At 33.4% G+C, this 20,706-nt stretch overlaps 1 pseudogene across 1 annotated transcript; it reads left to right on the top strand.

Annotated features, from left to right (window-relative positions):
* The first annotated feature begins 553 nt into the window (after positions 1-553).
* Positions 554-1,452, top strand: LOC120090600 (protein DMP2 pseudogene; annotated as a pseudogene). Its single transcript, XR_016524527.1, has one exon. The product of XR_016524527.1 is annotated as a protein DMP2 pseudogene (transcript).
* The last annotated feature ends 19,254 nt before the right edge of the window (positions 1,453-20,706 follow it).

The raw sequence follows: 20,706 nt of genomic DNA, 5'->3' as shown, positions 1-20,706 counted from the left end.
AAAGCCCAAACTTTATCCAAAGTTAGGTTAATTGTTAAAAAAAAAATGAAAAATAAAAAATTTAAATTTTGCTCTAAATTTTGAGATTTGTGTTTATTTTGTCTCAAAAATTTTAAAATATCTAATAAGTTCCTGAACTTTCAATTTTATCTACAACAAATTTGTGATTTTTTAAAAATATATCAAATAAGAAAATATCCTATTAAACACAAAATTGAAAATTCTTAAATTCATTGAATACAAACTTCAAAGTTTAAGAAGACACTTTTTAAATATGTATCTATTAAACATAAATTTGAAAGTTCAACTATCTATCAAATATTTAAAAGCTTTGAAACTAAATAGATATAAAATTTAAATTTCAAACTAAATTATAAACATTTTTTTCCTTTTCATTCTCTAAATCATCCTCTTTAAGTTTTTTGAAATAATACTTTGTTGCATCCTATGAATGAAATTTAGAAAAATGAAAATATTGAAAAATGTTTAAGAAAAAACAAGAAAAAGGAAATTGCCATGGGACAAGTATTTTCCAGTTTATATATATAACACCTCCCAAGATCTTTGGGGATCCATCAGCCCATCACTAAACTCCATTAACAATGGCCACCTCCGGGAAACAAAAAACACTAACCGGCGCCGGCGACCTGATCAGAATCCTGCCGACCGGCACCGTCTTCCTTTTCCAATTCCTCAGCCCAATCCTCACCAACAGCGGCGACTGCAACTCCTTCAACAGATCTCTCTCCCTCATCTTCATCCTCCTCTGCGGCCTCTCCTGCTTCCTCTCCTCCTTCACCGATTCCTACATCGGCCACGATGGCACCATCCATTTGGCCTTCGCCACCCCCACCGGACTTTGGCCGGCGCCGGCGCCGGCGTCGGTGGACTTATCGGCCTATAAACTCCAGGTGGGGGACTTCGTCCACGCCACGCTGTCGGCCGCCGTGTTTGCGGTCCTAGTAGTGCTCGACTCTGACACGGTGCGGTGTTTTTTCCCGAGCCTGGTGGCAGAGGATAAACTGTTGGTACAGGTTCTGCCGCCGGTGGTTGGAGCGGTTTCGAGCGCGGTGTTTGTTATGTTCCCTAATACTCGCCATGGCTTTGGGTACCATTCAACTGCAACTTCCACTGGAGTTCAAAAAGCTGCATTAAGCTAATCAAAACATTTAATTCAATATCTCCTCTGCTGTCCTTCCGTCGCCTCTGTTCTCTTTGGCCGCCACCTCCTTATCGTCAGCATTTAATATATTTGTATGTGTATAATGTAATTTCATAAATTATTGTTCAAAATTTGTATCCGATTTTTTTTTATTTTTATTTTTAAAATTTGATTTCCAGTAATTTATAATTCTCAATTGTGTACCAATAAAAAGAGTTGCAAATATAATCATCAATTCGAGAGTATTAATAAATATAGTATAATATAAATTATTTTCAAATATAACAAAATTTAAATTTAGTACTCATAGTCTATCAATGATAGCTCATTTTGTTAACAAGAGTCAATTTTATTGATAACAATTTCGTTAATAAAAGATAGATCATATTGTCAGTAGGAATCTCCGTCACTGACAGATTTTGTTATATTTGTAATTCTTTAAAAATGTTACTATACTTCTAATTATTAACACTAAAACTACTACCTGTTGTAATTACCTTTTTTTTAATTGTTTTTGAATTATGTGATTGCAAATTTTGATAACAATATTTTTTTATATGTTTTCAATGTATCCAAATGAGAAATTTTCGTAGATAAAAAAAATGTCAAACTATTTACAGAAATAACAAAGAAAAAAATATTGATAAATATTGATAAACTTCTACCAACGTTTATTAGTGATTAACTTGTATCAGTTTCTATCATTATAATATCAATGATAGACTTCTATCAGTTTCTATCATTAATAGACACTGAAAGATACTTATCAACCTCTGTCAATAATAGTCTTCTATCTGTTTCTATCACTTATAGACATGGATAGACTTTTATCAACGTCTATCAGTGATAGACTTGTATCAATTTCTATCAATGATATTATCAATCATAGACTTCTATTAGTTTCTATCACTGATAGACATTGATAGATTTCTATCAGCATCTATAAAAAAAAAGTATCTATCAACGTTTATTTATCAGTGTCTATCACAGATAGACTTTTATCTGTGGTAGACGTTAATAGGCATCTATCTGTGATAGATATTCATAACAATGTATATCACAACTATCCAAAAGCAACAAAACTCAAATCTAAAATTCAACTTCATGGGTAAATCAATTTCAACACCAAAACTTAATGGGTGTTCAAGAACCAAACAAAATTAATCCAAACGCCCAAAATTTTACCTCTAATGGCCAAAAATATGATGAACTCTAGCGCTAACAACAACAAGACAGCATCGACCGAGTATTTGAAAGTATTTTTGTATTCCATTTTCTTCTATGAATTTGATCTTAATGTGCTTGAAACGAATTGGTTAGATTCCTTTACCCACAAAAAATCCTTTCAATTCAACTTGCAATTTCAACCTAGTTTTCAATTATCAAATGATGCGTAGCAAGTGATACATAAAACTAGGGAGGAGAAATGGTACAAATTCTACAAAGAGCAGTTGCTATAAAGATTTACTGCCCATGACAAACAAAATAGACTCTCGACATAATCATCTGTTGCCCATAGCAAACTAAAAGTGTGTGGGTTAGAGAGAGATTGAGATCGGACCGAAGAAGAAGAGGGAATATGTAGAGGGTACATGGGTTGGGTTGAGTTGGGTTTTTTGGATCAATCCAAAAATTCGGGTTGGTTGGGTTGGCAACCTAAAGACCCAAATAGAGTTTCCAACCCAACTTGACCCTTAAAATTCGAGTTGGTTTGGGTTGAGTTGTTGGTTATAACTTATTTTTTCTTTTTAATTAAAAATATGTGAATTTATATACAACACATGACTAATAACTAAAATCTCATAAAATTCAAATGTTAAATATAAAATATCTATAATATTTATTGCAAACTTTAAACAAAGACAAATATCATAACAATTTTAAAAGAAAACTATTAAAAATTCACAATTAATCAATATAAAGTAATCAAAATTTATATATATATATATATATACAATTAGGATTGGATTGAGTCAACCCAAATTTTTTTTGGGCTACTTGCATAAATAGAATTCAAGCCCAAAATAATAGAATATATAGTACAAAGATAAAACAATTGCATATATAGATCAAAAAATGGTAAAAGACTAAAAAACTCATGCCTAGCCACCATTTTGTTCGCTTCTTCCCGGTTTTCTCAAATTAAAAGCTATCACTGATAGCAGCTATCAGTGATAACCACTGATAGCTACTATCAGCTGCCATCACCGATAGCTTCTATCAATTGCATGATAGTTGCTATCAATGATAACTTTCAATTTGAGAAAAATTAATACAATCTTGAAATATTAGCTTTTAATTTGCTATCAATTATTAGTAGCTATCATTGATTTACTTTCATCAATTGGAATCAACGTTAAAATATTACTACTTAAGACTATCAGTGGCTATCAGTGGCTATCAATGATAGATTTATAAATAGCGATCAACTTTGAAAGAAGACCAACAACTTTGATTACCATAGTAGTTATCACTAATAATCTTTTATCATGGCTATCACTGATAGCAGCTATCAGTCGTTATCACGGATAGACTTTCATCAATTAGAATCAACTTTGAAATATTAACACTTAAGGCTATCAATGATAGACTTCTATAACTGGTTATCGCCTTTGAAAGAAACTCGATATATAGATATCACCTAAGTTTTATCACCGATATCACTAACATCACTCATATTGTGGTTATCAGTGATAGCTTCTTTCACTGATAACATCAATAATAAGATTCTATCAATGATCTCACTGATATCATGCTATCAGTGATAGTTCTCTATCACCAATAACGTGCTATCAATGGTAGCTTCTATCATCGATAACGTGCTATCGGATAACTTCTATCATCGATAACATGCTATTAGTATTAGCTTCTATCATCAGTAACATGCTATCAGTATTAGTTTCTATTAATCATAGCCACTGAACACTTTTTTGCCCCTTTCTTATCCTTCCCAAACATTTATAAGTCTTTTTTCTTTTCGATGATAGCTTCTATCACTGATAAACATGCTATTAATGATAACTTCTAGCCATTCCACTTACATTTTAGTTCAAGATTGAACTTTATTAATTAAATTCACTAAGTTGATATCAATGATAGATTTCTATAAGTGACTATTAACTACGAAAATCAAAGATTAAGCTATCAATGATAGAAAATATTAGTGGCTATCACTGATATACTTTCATTTGCTATTTATATTTATTATTTGTTATAATAATCAAACTTGATGATTGGCTTGTTGGTGTTAAGTCACTTATGAATTGAGTACTTTCAAGTCTGCGTATGGAACTTAGCCTCATAATTCTTGTGAAAAAAAATTCAAATAAAGGAAAGAAAAATTTTAAAAATAAGAGAAAGAGAATAAGCAAAAACTGAAAAAAAAAAGAAAAGAAAAGAAATTTAAATAGAAAAAAGGAAGCAAAAACTAGACAAATGAAAGAAAAACTAAAAAAAGAAAAAGAAAGGGAAGAAGTAAAAAATAAAATAATAAAAAAAGATAAGGAAAGAAGCAAAAATTGGAGAAAGGGAAGAAAATAAAAATAAAAAAAGGAATAAGCAAGAGTTGAAGAAAGAAGATATATATAAAAAAAGGAATAAGCAAAAACCGAAGAAAAAAAAATTTTAAAAAAAAGGAAAGGAAAAAAAAGAAAGAAATGAAAGAAAATAAAAAAAATAAGGGAAAGAAAAAGAAATTCTAGACTTAAGGATTATTTTTATTATAATCCTATTTGGTTTTCTCTTATGCATGTCCCATGATAAAGACACCACTCTTTTAGCTCTTGACCCCTAGATTGAACGTACCTTGAGGAGAAATCTTAGGAATAAGCAAGAAGTAGAAGATGATATAACAGATGTCACACCCCTTCCCAGATTGCCCTCTTAATTTGAGAAGTGATGTGCAGACAACAATTGCCAACCCTTTTTTGACAACTATTGCCCAATATACTCTTGTAAACCAATTCCTTGAGCACTTGTTAACCTAATATACAGTTCATAACTTATATTCAAAATATGCATAACTTTTACACTAACTTATTAACTTAGGTGCTACTATGCAGAGAAACATACATAACACTATTAAACGTTTATATTTAAAACCCTTAACTCAAAATCCTACCCTGAACCACATGACATGTATAGACAAACTTAAGGTTTACAGACATGATGAACCACATAAGCTTCAACTTCTTGAAGAATCTTGAATAGTGACTGACTGGCAGATCTACTCGGCTTCGGGACGTTGACTGTTACCTAGAGAAAGTAAACATTTTAAAGCATGAGCTTAAATAGGCTCAATGAGTGACTATTTTAGATAAAAACAAGCTTTTCATAAAAACATTGACACGATCATGATCATGGTTTAGAAAATAAAACTGAAAAAACGTGGAATCATATCAAATGGAAACCTTGAAATAAAGCTCCTCAATATCATACTGTAAAATACCACTACTCTACTGTCTGAACATGGGGAAGAGCCTTTTGCTCAATCCTTGCTATGATAACCTAAACTGGAGTGAAAGTTCTTTTTGCTCAATCACCTACTGGCTTGAGTTGAGAGAGAGTCATTTTGCTCGATCTCATCAACGTCGATAACAAGAGTCATACGTACATACAGAGCTAAATTGGGTCTTGACCACCTTACCATACCTTCAGTGTCAAGGATTCCTAGCATAACTGAAACCTGGGTACCTTACCATTCCTTTGGTACCAATATTGGAGAAGGATTTGTACAAGGCACAAAATTCTTAAACATTTAAAGAACATAAACAGAATACACAGTTGAAACAATCATATTTCATAGTTTCATATCATCGTATAGTGCCAAATTAATCAATATTCGTTAACTATTAAGTCACACCACTATAGCTCGATAGTTGCACTCTCCTCACTATAGATATATTTGTGTCCACATGATTTAACCATAACCAGTAAGTTGACCCTTCACAGGTTGTTCGTAATAACAGTTGGGTCACTCTGCTGTTTTACCCCCGATATTACGTCTTGCTCCTTAAGTTCCTATTGATCCTCTAATGAAAAATTGGTTTATGATCCAATCAATAAACCAAATCCCTCTTGGGCTAGTGAAAGGGTGGGGCCCCTTGTTCAAGACTTGGATTCAGTACTTAGGAGAAAACCTTTTTCCTATCCCTAAATCGGGTAGGTGTGAATTTCGTCTTGCACCCTATGTCCCCAGCTATCTACCCGGTCTTACCCCTGAAATGGGAGGCTTATTGAGTCGGTGCTGTTGAGCCAACCCTCACCTATGCAAATCTAAGGATAATCCTGAATAAATAGGAATTCATAGTTAGCTCAGGATTAAGATCGAGTTACCTAGGTCATCTAAGCGAAATAGTCAGTCTTAAACATTAAATAGCGTTATAAAGTAAGAGTGACTAATTTCTTGGTCCGATCTTATGCAAACTCATTGCATAGGACACTCCCATTCCTAATGTTAAGATATGAATGAATTAGGATCACTTCGTTTGTAGCACCTTTACAACATCTTGTAATAACTACAGAGTAGGCCGCATCCAATAGTGTTACCAGAATAAGACACCCAACCTTATTCATATATTATAGACCGTTTTGGCTATTTACTCGAACTTGATCTATCTTTATGTTTCCACATAAAGTTCAATTATTCATGTAATAGCTATGGATCTTAGTTTATTGGATTTAGATTTTATGAATACAATTTATAGATTCAATAACAACTTGATTGAAGAAATGTTGAATAACATTTTTATTGATAATAGAATATGTTTATCTTTACAAACTGCGAGTTTTAGGATATATAACCGAACAATACTCCCACTTGGACTAAAACTTTAGTGGATAAATATATACAATGTTGAGTACAATGAGAGAAATGAAAGGTATACATACAATAAACTAGGGCTTAAGATACCCATAAATTCTCCCACTTTCCCTAGTGATAAGTATCTCACAGACCTAGTCCTACTAGGTGACCCTCGAGCATTTTAGCCAGGAGGGCTTTTGTAATTGGGTCAACTAAGTTGTCTTGTGAGGCTATCTGCGTAATGATCACGTCTTCTCTATGTACAATCTCCCTGATGATATGGTACTTCCGCTTAATTCAATGGCAAGGGTTTCTCGAATTGAAAATCAAACATAAATATGATACTAGTTATTGATGACCCGAGATTCATTTTAATAGAAGAATGTACTCCGCTTCCTAGTTCAAATACAAACCAAAATGTTCAGGATGCCTATGATAGGTGGGTCAGGGCTAACGAAAAAGTCAGAGCCTACATTTTAGCTGTTGGGTTTTATGTCCTAAAACTCGTGGTTTGTAAATAATAAACTCATCCTGTAAATCGATAAAGTTGTTATTGAATATATGAATTGCTTATTTCATTTTAGAAATAAATTCAATAAAATAAAAAAGATCCATGACTATGAGATATGAAAAATGGATGTCAAGACTGCTTTTCTGAATGACAATCTTGAGGAGACCATTTACATGGTGCAACCTGAGAGATTCATAGCCCAAGGTTAAGAGGAAAAGGTTTGTAAGCTAAATTGGTCCATTTATGGACTAAAATAGGCATCTCGATCTTGGAGCATAAGGTTTGATACTGTAATCAAATCTTATGGCTTTGACCAAAACATTGATAAATCTCGTGTCTACAAGAACATGTTTATGGCTTCGAGGTTCCTTTGAGTTTGCAACTGCTCTACTGTTATCATAATACAGGGTGACTAGTAGGTGCACATTCGGAACCACTTCCAAATCAGTTAGGAACTTTCTGAGCCATACTTCTTCTTTTGCTGCTTCACTTGCAGCTATATACTTTGCTTCCATTATGGAGTCAGCAATACAACTTTGCTTGATACTTGTTCATACTACTGTTCATCCATTCAGAGTGAATATTGACCCCGAAGTTGATTTTCTTGAATCTATATCGGTCTGGAAGTCAGAATCAGTATATCAAGTAAGAATCAGATCCTTAGCACCATACACGAGCATATAATTCCTCGTTTTCCATAGATACTTGAGAATGTTTTTAACGGCTGTCCAATGATCATATCCAAGATTGGACTGAAATCTGCTGACTTTCCAACTACATAGCATATTGTTGGGAATGTCCTAGAACTCGCAATTCATGTTAAACATTCTATTTTATCAATAACAATAACTTGTCGATTTTGCATCTTATTATGAAAATCCAATAAACGCGTCCTTGGCTATAGTCTGAATGCTGTAACTTTATATAATGACATAAATAGGATCAAGTTGACAGTAAGCCTTTAGGCTCTACTAAGTATATGGATGAAATTGGGTATCTCATCCTGGTAACACTGTTGGATGCGGCCCACTTTGTAGTTGTTACAAGAAGTTGTAAGGTGCTACAAATGATGTGATCCACAAATCGTTCATGTTGAGACATGAGAGTGGAAGCATCATATGCAATGAGTTTGCATATAGATTGGACCACGAAAATAGTCACTTTTCTTTATAACGACCGTTTACTGTTAAAACTGACTATTTCATTTAATATGTAACCCCGGTTAACTTGATCTTAATTCTGAGCTAGCTATGAACTCCTGTTTGTTCGGGATTATCCTTTGATCTGCAAACAGTGAAAGTAGTCTAACAACATTGCTCAATAAGCTTACCATTTTGGGGATAAGGCTGGATGAATAGCTAGGGACATAGCATTGCAAAATGGAATTCACTCCTACCCTATTTAGGGTTAGCAAATATGTTGTTCTCTTAAGTACTGACTTCAGGTCTTGAATAATCGGGGTCTCGCCTTCTCATGATAGAGAAAGGATTTGATTCATAAAGATTATGAATCAGAATTATTCATTAGAGGTTCAGTAGGAACTTAAGGAACAATATGTATTCGTAGGGGTAAAACGGTATTTTTGACCTAGCTGTGATTATGAACAACCTATGAAAGATCGACTTACTAATTATGGTTATTAAGTGGACATAATACATCTACAGTGAAGGGAGTTCAACTATGGACTATATTGGAGCGTCCCATTAGTTAACGAATGGGGGTTAGATCGCACTAATGAGTTTAGTTGATTAATCTCAAATCATTGGAGCTCATGATCTGTAGGTCCGCGAAATCCCCCTACTAGCTCGTAAATGGATAAGCTTTAGAGTAGCTTGAGAAATTAATTTGAAACGTTCAAATTAAACGGAACAAGAGAATATATATTTAAATATATGAAGATGATTATTGTGCAAAAATTAATTTAATATTTGATATTGAATTAATTATTATTTTTAAATCATTTTTCAAATTTTATTAATCAAAATAGTTTTGAAATCATTTTGTGATTTTTAAAAGAAAAATGAAAATCGATTTTTGCATGTTGTACAAAATGGAGAATGAATTTTTTCCATTACCTTAATCTTCATGCTCACACAAAGGCCATTATATTCTCTTCATTAATTATCCAAGCATGAGATGCAAGCCAGTACTTCACCTCTTTGCATGTTTATCTGCAATATATAAAGAAGATTGGAGTCATTTGAGAGGAATTAATGCAGAATTTTTTAGAGAAAAAATACTGTGAGAAGAAACTGTTCTTCTTGTGCGGCTGCTGTGAGTTTTTCATTATTCTTCACCTTTTCAAGCTGTTCTTGAGTCCCACAACTCTGCCTAAAGCTTCAAGAGTGGGGAAGGCTTTGAGGTGGTTCACGGTGATTTCTAGTGAAGACTGCTGCTGTACACTCGGTTTCTTGGAGAGTTCTTCAAAGGTATGATCTTAAAAACCTCTTTTTAGAAAAGCATGCTTTAGTTTCTGCTAAAATTAGTGAATTTGAATGCTTATGGATCCTTGTTACTTCCGTTGCATGTTATATAACTCTTTCACATATGTTAAAATGAGTACACAACATGGCATACATTAAACTCCCTAATATTGATGTATACAAAATTTATTTCATATCCTCAACCTCTTGAGGTGTCTTAGGACTTTGTTCCTTTGACAGATGAATTCCAAGTCGGAAAGGAAACGTTCCTTTCTTGGAATTTTGCATCTCTAGACAACATCTTGTCTATATAAGATGCTTGAGATAATGCTAAAGTTCTATTCTTGCGGTTCCGAACTATTTGGATCCCAAGAACATACTGTGCTTTTTCCAAATCTTTCATTTGGAATTGCGAAGCCAGCCATCTCTTAATGTCAGTTAGAAATTTTACTTCATTTCCTATGAGTAGAATATCATCAACATACAACTCCAGAAAAGCGACAGTTTTGTTAACGATTTTCTTGTTAACACAAAGTTCGTCAACATTTTGTTCAAAGCCATAAGATTTGATCACATTGTCAAATCTTATATTCCAGGATCTAGATACTTGTTTCAACTCATAAATGGATCGATTAAGCTTGCAAACTTTTTGCTCTTGACCCTGTTCAATAAACTCTTTTGGTTGAGACATGTAGATACTCTCTTCAAGATAGTCATTCAGAAAGGTTGTCTTGACATTCATTTTCCATATTTCAAAATCATAAAATGCAGCAATAGGCAAGAGTATTCTTATTGACTTTATCATGGCAACCGGAAAAAAGGTTTCTTCATAGTCTACCCCCTCCCTTTGGGTAAACCCTTTTGCCACAAGTCTTGCTTTGTAGGTTTGTACCTTACCAGTTTGGTCTCATTTTCACTTGTAGATCTATTTGCAATCGATGGGTTTTACCCTTTCAGGTTGATCTACAAGATTCTAGACAGAATTGAAGTACGTAGACTTCATTTTAAGGTCCATGACTTTAACCCACTATTCTTTGTCCACATCATCCATTGTTTGTTTGAAAGTTAATGGATCTTTTAAGCCATCATCAGGTATGATGACTTGAGTTTCAATTAAACCTATGTACCGGTCAGGATGTTGCACAATCCTCCCACTACGTCGAGGCATTCTCAACTCTTGAGAAGGATGTGAAGTATTAGTTTCACCAATCTTGTTGATGGACGTCATTTCTTTAGACATTTCTTCTATTACTAGCTTACTATGAGGTTGATGATTCTTCATGTGGTCCTCCTCCAGAAAAGTTATATTTTTCGATACAAATACCTTGTCTTCCCGAGGATTGTAAAAAAAAACCACCCTTCGTTTCTCTAGGGTAGCCTACAAATAGGCATACTTTTGAACGACGTTCCAACTTCTTAGGATTTTGCACCAACACATGAGCTGGGAAACCCCAGATTCTGAAGTGACATAAACTTCCTTTACATCCTTTCTAGAGCTCGTAAGGTGTTTCAGAAACACTTCTCGAGGGAACCATGTTCATAATGTACACTGCAGTTTCAACTGCATATCTCCAGAAAGAATTTGGTCACTAAGCATAACTTATCATGGAACGAACCATGTCTAACAAGGTTTTGTTTCTTCTTTCAGCCACACCATTTTGTTGAGATGTGCCAGGGGCTGTGAGTTAAGACTAGATTCCATGTTATATCAAATAGTTTTGGAATTCCAAGTCCATATACTCACCACCTCGATTTGATCGAAATGTTTTAAGCTCTTTACCTAATTGGTTTTCAACTTCAGCCTTATATTCTTTGAACTTTTCCAATGTTTCAGACTTTTGATGCATTAGGTAAATATGCCCATACCATGAATAGTCATCAAGAAGCTGATAAAATATTCATACCTTCCTCTAGCTCTAACATTCATAGGACCACAAAAGTTTGAATGTACTAGCTCTAAGGGTTCTTTGGCTTTAAGACCTTTTCCAAAAAAAGATATTTTAGTCATTTTATCTTCAAGACATGATTCACATGGCGGTAATGAATTGTCTTCTAATTGATTTAATGATCATTCTTAACCAATCTCTCAATCCTATAGAGATTTATGTGGCCAAGTCTCAAGTGTCAAAGATAGGCATTTGGAGAAACTTTCCTTTTCTTATTATGAGTTTCAGCTGTTTTAAATATCTCTATGTTCAAAACGGCCTTTACCTCAGTCGGTTTTAACAACTACAAGTTATTTTCTAATTTTGCAGAATAAATTTTAATATTCTTTGAAATAATGAACACTTCATCATTTTCGAAAGAAACCTTATAATTTTGTTCCAGCAAACAAGAGATAGATATTAGATTCCTTTTCATAGAAGGAATGTAATAAACATTTTTAAGTAAAATGTATCTATCTCCTATAAATAACTTTATATCTCCCACTGCTTTAGCTGAAATAACCTCCCCGGTCCCTACCTTAAAGATTGCTTCGCCTTTTGTAAATTGTCTCCAGGAACTTGCTTCCTGTGAGAAAGTACAGATATGATTAGTGGCACCTGAATCTATTATCTCGGTTTTATCGTTTTCCACTAAACACGCTTCGATAACAAATAAATCATATTTATCTTGTTGTTCGAATTTTATTTTCTCATCTATTCAGTTCAAAACTTTAGATGAGTTGGGAAATCAAGGATACTCCTCCGTTAAAACTCGTTTAGAACCATCAACTGCTAGTAATTTGTACGTTGAATTGATTTTACCGTTAACTAATTCGAAAGCGAGTATTCTAGAAGAATTCGACATGCTGAAAATTTTAAACAAATTCTAATTTAGTAAAATTGCACCTAAATCCAAAATTAAGTTTTAGCAAAATAAGTAATAATGTACCCATAATCATTATTTATTTGCAACGATACTATAGTGAGCCAGAATAAGTGCTACCGAGGGACAGTCAAATACTCCTTCACTAAAGGAAAATTTTTTTGACCAAACACTATCTTCAGAATAACTTTTATTCCTATAGTCGTTTAGTTACCGTTTTTGGTCAGAAATTACTAATACTTTAGTAGTACTATAAGTGTAATCCTCCATTTTCAGGCCTGAGAAGTTGACCCCAACGATGTTACCGAAATGGAGGGTCAAGGTTGGGAATGGACCTAAGAAATCCTATCCATTTCTGGAGTTTGAGTTGTTCCAAATCATATGTTACAATCCTTCGAGGGGATAGCCATTATTAAACGACTAGCAAGGGCCACCTAAAGCAAACCAGCAGGCGCAACATAGGAATCTCACGATCCAAATTAACGAAAAAGACCACTGACATAGTGACACATATCCTTCACCCACTTACTATGAACTACTTCCCCTATTCACCTTGCTATTGACTCATACAAACACTTTTCGAGTATCATCAAGCATCGATTATGCCATCAAGCATTGAGTATGCCTTCAAGCACCATCATGCATCGAGTATTTATTAAATACCAGCGAGTATGAGCATCGAGTACCATCGAATATGGTATCACTCATCGAGTATTTCATGAAATACCATCAAGTATATGCATCGAGTACCATCGAGTATGGCATCGTGCATCGAATATTTCACAAAATACCATCGCGTTGCTCATTAAGTAAGGCATCGTGCATCGAGTTTTTGAGCATTCATCGAGTTTTTGAGTATCGAGCATCGAGCATCAAGGTTTGAGCAGATGCTGAAAATCTGGTTCCTTCTGCACGACCTTCTTCACTTCTTTCTTCAATTACAACCTAAATGCAACTCTAATGACTCCATACGAATTACAGACACTTAAACATACATTAAGGCTTATCAAACAAGAGCTAATTACAAGAGTTACAACATAATTGAAGAGAAAACAATGCCAAAACTCAGAAAAACCTTATCAGTTCATTATTTTCATGCAATTTATGAAAAAATACCCACCAAACTCAAATTAACGCTAACTGAGTGTTTAAACCACGCTCTGATACCAATTGATAGAATATACAAGCATGTAATGTAAGAAAACAGAATCAATAAGTACTCTAGTACATTTAATTTGAGTTCTAAAAGCATGCTTCAATAGAAAAACTGAAGAGGGTTTCAGGTTTAACATACCTTTGATTAATTTTCCCTAATCCAAGCTGCTCTTACTATGAATTCAACTCTAAATTGTTAGTGAACTACCAAGAGATCTTCTCTACTATTCTCATCCTTGAATTTGAGTGGTAAAACTCGAATTTGAGTAAATTTGTGAAATCCTTTTCTGAGTTTGAGAGGGTGATAAAGATGCATGCAGAAAACCAATTTTCTCAACTCAATCATCATCACCTTCTTTCAATTTGGGAGGTTTTATTAATCTTCAACATGTTGATTGCCAGCACTTACCTCATAAAAGAAGTGGGATTTGTGGGATTATGGAGGATGAACATCTCCTCCTTAGGTGTTTGTGGGAAAACCCCACTCAATCCAATTTTTCCAAATTTTCAATTTAAAATTCAATTAATTAAAAAATTAACTAAAAACTGATTTAATTAATTCATAATTAATCAAATCAAAATCTAATTTATTAAATTGGATTAAAATTGGAAATTAATTTGAATTTATATTTATTTAATTAGTTAATTTAATATCAAATATTAAATTAATCACACACCTAATTTTCAACATGAATTTTATTTATGTAATTAATATTTAAATATTATAAACACCTCCAATTATGTTTAATTTTAACAAATTAAACGTTTAATTATATCAAATATAATTCTACAAACCCTAATTTGAATTAGAACTTATTTAAATTCAAACCCTAAGTTTCAATTTGAATATTTTTCAAATTGAAATTCAATTTGAACAATTAAAATTGATATTATTCCAAATTCACTCAATTTATTAATTCAAGGTGTTTATGTTTTGCGAGCTAATAGAGGGACCTTATGGACTTACAGATCATGAGCTCGGACCATTTAAGATTAATTGGCTAACACTCTTGAGACCAAATTAATAAGTATTCGTTAACTATTAAGGCACACTACTATAGCTCGATAGTTGCATTCTCTTCACTGTAGATATATTTGTGTCCATATGATTTAACCTTAACTAGTAAGTCGACCCTTCACAGATTGTTCGTAATAACGGCTGGGTCACTCTACTGTTTTACCCCCGATATTACGTCTTGCTCCTTAACCTCCTACTGATCCTCTAATAAACAATTAGTTTATGATCCAATCAATAAACTGGATCCCTCTCGGGCCAGTGAAAGGGTGGAGCCCCTTGTTCAAGACCTGGATTCAGTATTTGGGAGAACAACATTTTTCCTATCTTTAAATCGGGCAGGCATGAATTTCGTCTTGCACCCTATGTCCCTAGCTATCTACCCGGTCTTACCCCTGAAGTGAGAGGCTTATTGAGCAGGCGCTGTTGAGCCAACCTTCACCTATGCAAATCTAAGGATAATCCTGAATAAATAGGAGTTCATAGTTAGCTCGAGATTAAGATCGAGTTACCTAGGTCATCTAAGCGAAATAGTCAGTCTTAAACAGTAAATTGCGTTATAAAGTAAGAGTGACTAATTTCTTGGTCTGATCTTTTGCAAACTCATTGCATAGGACACCCCTATTCCTCATGTCAATACATGAACGGATCAAGATCACTTCGTTTGTAGCACCTTTACAACAACTTGTAATAACTACAGAGTAGGCCGCATCCAAGTTGTAATAACTAGAACTTGTAGCACCCAGCCTTATTCATATACTAAAGACCGTTTTGGCTATTTACTCGAACTTGATCCATCTTTATGTCTCCACATCGAGTTCAAGTATTCATGTAATAGGATCTTAGTTTATTGGATTTAGAATTTACGAATGCAATTTATAGATTCAATAACAACTTTATTGAAGAAATGTTGAATAACATTTTTATTGATAATAGAATATGTTTATCTTTACAAACTACGAGTTTTAGGACATACAACCCAACAAGTCGAACCGCTACCTTACTTCTTTTATAGGTTCAAGAGCAAACCCGATCATTTCCACGGGTAGGATCCAACCGTTACAATGTAGAGAGAGTAACAATGATGACTTTTTTGTGCTAATTTTGAGAATTGTAAAATGTAAAAAATTGAAATAATTTTGGAGAAGATGAAGTATAAAAAGAGATTGAAGTAAAGCAAAAAGTGGATTTTTAATTTGGGTCATTGGATTGTTCAAAAAGCTAAAGTAAATGGTGGAGATTTAAACTCAAATAGCCGTTAGACATAAACAAAAAAAAAATAAAATAATATAAATCTTTTAAAATCATTTCTTTTAAAACAAAAAAAAAAAACTCACCATTTGTCAAAAACTAGTTGTTAGACACAGCATAAAAAAATTAAATTCATTTTTTTATTTAACAAAATCAATTTCTTTCAATAAAAACTAAAATCCATCAACTGTAAATTTAATTCTTTCCACAGGTTAGGATCCAACCATTACAATGTTTTTTTAAACTTTAAATCACACAATAAAACTCCCTAAAAAGAATGGGTATACAAGTTTGAGCTTACACACTTCTCACAATACAATAGAAATTTCTCTCAAGAAGAACATGAAAAGAAAGAAAATTGGAAGCTTGTAGAGAGAGTAACAATGGTGGGTTTTTTCGCTAATTTTGAAGATTGTAAAATGTGAAAAGTAGAAATAATTTTGGAGAATATGAAGTATAAAAAGAGAGGGAAGTAGGAAAAAAAGTGGATTTTTAATTTCGATCATTGGATTATTCAAAAAGTTAAATTGAATGGTGGAGATTTAAACTCACTTAGCCTTTAGACAAACAAACAAAAAAAAAATATATATAATAATACATATCTTTTAAAACCATTTCTTTTAAAACCCAACAAAAAAACAAGAGTCCGCTGTTTTTCAAAAACTAGCCGTTAGACACAAACATAAAATAATATTAAATTCATGTTTTTTACTTAACAAAATCATTTTTTTTTTACAAAATCAATTTATTTTAATTCTCTTTTCTTTCAAACAAAACTAAAATCCACCGGTTGCAAATTTAAAGCCCCATGTGCCATTCACCCTATACTTTTCAATTACACTTCTTTTTGCTATATCTTTTTCATCCGAACTCCGATGTGGATGCTTCAAAAGGCATTAGAATCGTTGTTTCGACCTTTACACAATGAGCTATTCAAAATTATAAAATTATAAGTAAATAAAATCAGGTTTGTTGTCAACAAAATATTAATTAATTAATTAATTTGAGATTAAGTGCCAAAAAGCCAACATTGTTCCTTCACGTACGAAGACTAAGTTGTCTGTAGTCACAGGTATAAAAGCTTCCTTAACATGAATCCAAAACTCATAATATTCACGAATCCTACAAATGAAGAGGGGGATCAAAGCCAAGATGAAAAATAAAAGCTTCTGAAATATAAATGTAACAACTCCTTAACGTAAGAGTATAAATTGCATGTTACTCCTAGTCCATATGATATTAAACGTGAACCAAAAAAATAAAAAATAGTTCAATTACGTTATGACTTGATCCCTATTCATCAAAATGGCTAAGTAGGCAATTTGAAGGAAATTTTAAGTTTAGTTTAGTAAAAAAAAAAATTGAACTACGTTATGACTTGATCCCTTAATTCAAGAGTATGTATGCAACTTTAAAAAAATTGAAGTTTGGTCCATAAATATTATCACAAAAAAATAGAGGTGCCACAACCACCTAACCGTGGCATTACAAAATTGATATTGTTAATCCTTGATGAAAAGGGAAACTCCAAACTGAAGATCTTTATCTTTCTTGGGGGCATCCCAAAAAATTAGGGGTAAAGCAACAAATTTAAGACATCTCTAATAAGGAGGCGATACAGTAAATTAAGAAAACATACTACTTTGCACGAGACTATATAAATTGGAGGCATAGAAGAGTGTTTTCGCTAAAAAAATATTCAATATTCTCTTTTCTCTCTTAAATAAAGAAGCTTTAAGTGTTCGGCGTTGCCTACTCCAAGTTCAAGGCATCACTCACCTAAATTTCAACACTTCATCTTCAGCATTCAATATATTTTATTAAAGTTTGGAGGCTTTGTGACGATATATCTTCAAAACTCAAGTGTGAAGGCTTCAATGATGCATCTTCAAAATCAAATGTAGAGGATTCACTGATGCTTCATCAAGCTCAAGTGCGGAGAGTACATCGATGATTCATCAAGCTTATGTTTAAAGAGTTCGTTAATGCTTCATCAAGCTCAAGTTCAGAGGATTTGTCAGGTTTGATGTGGAAGGCGTAAGTCAAGTCTGAAGTGGAAGGTACAAAGCCAAGTATGATGTGGAAGGCACAAAGCCAGGTCTAATATAGAAGGTGCAAGGCCAAGTTCAATGTGGAAGGCGCAAGGCCAAGATTAATGTAGGAGGCACAAAGTCATGTCTGATGCTGGAGGCAAAAAGCCATGTTTGATGTGGAAGGCGAAAAGCCATATTTGGGGTCAAAGGTGAAAAGTCTAGGCGAAAAATTAAATGTCCCTTTCCAATAAGGTGAACCATTGTTTATAAAAAATGTCACCATAGAGAAGTAAGTCTTGGCTGCATAATCTAAAAGAAATGGGTGCATGAAAGGCTTAAGGAAAATTGTGAACTTCATAAGGTTTGGACATATTCTGAGCCCAAGTAGATGGAGAACACTAAAAGAAACATCTGTCCAAGGTGTTAACCTTATAATGTCACCATCCTTAGATATCAACCAAACATTTGCATATAAATCAAACCCGTCTAGGGTCAGCATATATCTCATTCTCCTCTAAGATCTCTAAAATATTGGTGCGACTTTGCTTCATCGCCAAAATATTGGTGTGGTTTCACTACTTACATCTTCAATAAAGTTTGGTGCACTTCCATCTTCAATCAATTTTGGTGAATATAACTCAAGCCCCTCTATGGTTAGCATATAACTCAGACTCCTCTAGCATCAACATATAACTCAAACTCCTCCAGCGTCAGCATATAACTCAAACTCCTCTAGCGTCAGTATATAACTCAGACCCCTCTAAGGTCTCCAAAATATTGGTGCATGCTTTGCCTCATCTCCAAAAGAATTGGTGTGGCTTCGTTTTGTCTTTAGAATATTGATGCAACTTCACTTATTCCATTTTCAATAAAGTTTGGTGCACTTCCATTTTCAATCAAGTTTGGTGAATATAACTCGGACCCTCTAGGGTCAACATTGAAGGAACTAAATCTCATAGCGGAAGCGTTGTGAATGTCTTGCATCCCGCATCTTGCAATTTTATTTTTACATAAAAAAAATTAAGTATACTAAAATAGAATATAATTATGTAATATAGCATGCTTTTGAGAAAAATATTAGAATCATTATTACCTTTGTAGATTCCCAAGCTTCATGAACAATCCTTTTTAAGTTCCAATGAATGACTCCTCCAACGATCTTGATCACGAACGATTTCTTGAACAATCATGAACGATTTCTTAAATAATCTCAAACACTACCACGAGAGTAACCTCTTATTCTCTAGGATTCCAATAGAGGGATATGTAGTATCTAACTATTAGAAAAGGGAGAAAAAAAAGAGTTTTAGAGAGTATGGAGGATTATCTTTGTGGCTTAGGAAAAATTTTGCACAATAACACTTGTGTTGTGTATTGTCAGCGTCTGTGTCCTTCAAAGGGGTCATAGGGAGGTCTTTACATGGAGAAGGAACAAGCCATTTTCCTAATCCTTTTCCTATTTCCCTTTTTCACAATTAATTAAATAACACTTATTTAATTAATATATATATATATATATGTGTGTGTGTGTGTGCGCGCGTGTGTAATTTCCCTCTATTAATTAATTCTTTGTGAATCTAATGCACTTGAATTAATTAATTGAATCTTATTCAAATATTACTTTCTAATTTAATTTGAATCATAGATCATATCCATAATCAATTATATATTGTTCACATTAAAATATGGTTTTCTCAAATGAATTTGAATAATTCAAATCATCTCTCTTAAATATGCTCTGGTGAGCTAACAAAGGAACTTGGTGGACTAGTAGATCAAAAGCTCCAACAATGTAAGATTAATTGGCTAAACTCATTAACCAAGTTAATCAATATTCGTTAATTGTGGGTACTCCACTAAAGATCCACAGTTACATTTTTCTCACTATAGATTCCACGGATATGACCAATAATAGCAAGTTAGTCCTTCACGAGTGTTCGTAACTCCACCTGGGTCAAATTACTGTTTTACCCTTGGGTTACCTCCCTAATAAACAACCTGATTATGGTCCAACCAATAATTAGAAACCCTCTCGAGCCAATGAGTGAATTCAATTTTGTATTATTATGTTCCTAGCTCCCCATTCGGTCTTGTTTCGAAAATGGTAGGCATATTGGGTCAATAAACTTATACCCTCACCCATACAAATCAAAGGAAAATCCCTCGTGAAGAGGAGTTCATAATATACTCAGGATTAAGACTAAGTTGCCTAGGTCATCATATTGAAATAGGAACCTAACTAGTTAACGGTGTTACATCTAATGGTTACTATTTTACAGTCGGGTCTTATACAAACTCATTGCATAGGATACCTTCAGTTACATGTCAACTACACGAACGCGTTGGTGTATCAAATATAAAGTGAGTCGTATCCATAGTATTACCAGGATAAGGTACCTAACCTTATCCTATACTATATAAACCCTTCAACCTCCCTGTATGTCACCACATACAGTTCAAGACTATAATAACATTTATTGAATTAACATCTATAATTTTTTATTGATGACGGTCAATTAATAACGTTTACTATCTACGAGTTTTA

Source organism: Benincasa hispida, chromosome 1, assembly GCF_027475165.1.
Source record: "Benincasa hispida cultivar pf3 chromosome 1, pf3_genome.v1.1, whole genome shotgun sequence".
Lineage (NCBI taxonomy): Eukaryota > Viridiplantae > Streptophyta > Magnoliopsida > Cucurbitales > Cucurbitaceae > Benincasa > Benincasa hispida.
This window is presented reverse-complemented; position numbering and strand designations above follow the sequence as displayed.